At 36.0% G+C, this 1,410-nt stretch overlaps 1 protein-coding gene across 2 annotated transcripts in view; it reads right to left on the bottom strand.

Moving 5' to 3' along the window:
* The window catches only part of GAD1 (glutamate decarboxylase 1), a 52,170-nt gene that overhangs the window by 46,964 nt on the left and 3,796 nt on the right, over positions 1-1,410 (bottom strand). The gene's annotated exons all lie outside the window — the stretch shown is intronic.

The raw sequence follows: 1,410 nt of genomic DNA, 5'->3' as shown, positions 1-1,410 counted from the left end.
CTTGTCACACTCATGTACCTACTGCCTTCTACATCCCCCATACCTTTCCTTCTCTCTCTTTTATCTCCATCTCTTCCCTCTTTGTTCTCTCATTTTCTCTCCCTTTCCTCTCAGTTATTGTTTCTCTCTCTTTCTTTTCTCCACCTAACTCTGCTATAGGGAAATGTCAGACATAAATAGGATTGCCAGGCAGTCCTGTGAATAGACTAGGGGCAGCATGCCATATATCTGCCATCCCTCCAGTGAGTGATTTGTGTATGGTCACACTACAGCCCCTTGAACTCCAATGTCATTTCTAGGCTGTGTGCATGAACTCCTAACTCCTGTAATACAGCCAGGGGCCCAGACACAACACAGAGCTGTGCCTATAGCAGATAACTGGGAGGAATTATCCCCACAGCTGTGTCCAGGGCTGATATGAATTCCTTGGTTCAGCTCCAACACTAACCTACTATGAAATGAGGGTCAGACGGAGCAGCAGCAATTCATTGGCTGCAGAACTGCATTTGACTAGCTGATCAGATTCGCCCAGGGTGGCTTTACTGCATACTAAAATACTCATATTACTGCAAACAAGACATAGTCCCCCTCACTGACCATGAAGGGGTTAATGTAACCCACAAAAATGAAGACCCCCCCTCTGTGTGACAATATACCAAACTCAGCACAGAAAATGTGTTTGCCCTTGTAATAATGAATGATTGACAAAGTGATTTTATTATTTCATAGATCTGTGTAACAAGAACAGAATATATTACCACAATCCAAATATTCCTCAACACAGAAATAGAATTCTTAGAACTGCCCTAAAGAACTGCAAGGGCTGAGGAATGAATAGCTGAACAGGGATATGCAATGATAAATCATCAAAACGAGTTCTAATGTGAAATATATTGGTGGAATATTACATATACAACGAATGATGATAGATAGATAGATAGATAGATAGATAGATAGATAGATAGATAGATAGATAGATAGATGGATAGATAGAAATAATTATTAAGTAGATATATTATAACAAATGCAGTTATAGATAATTGGAGGGATACATAATTAGATAAATAGAATATAGTAAAGAGATAGATAAGTAGATAGATAGAAAGACTTATTTTAATAAATAAATAGATAATTATCAAAAATATTAGATATTTAGATGGATGGATAATAAATGAATATCAGAATCCACATTTAGACAATGGTATACAATATAAATGGATGGAGTAATTTAGACATATAATAGAAGTCATCCACAGAAAATATCTACTTAGAAAGACAGAATTGTAAGAGAAAAAGTAGATCGGGACAAGATGGATAAATGGCACAACTAAATAAATATACTGTGGGTGATATATGATAAACATATATATTACATCCACATGGATAGATGAATGAATAGAGTTATATATA

This window comes from Pyxicephalus adspersus, chromosome 7 (assembly GCF_032062135.1).
Source record: "Pyxicephalus adspersus chromosome 7, UCB_Pads_2.0, whole genome shotgun sequence".
Classification (NCBI taxonomy): domain Eukaryota; kingdom Metazoa; phylum Chordata; class Amphibia; order Anura; family Pyxicephalidae; genus Pyxicephalus; species Pyxicephalus adspersus.
The sequence above is the reverse complement of the archived record's forward strand: the minus strand, read 5'-3'. Positions and strand labels throughout refer to the sequence as shown.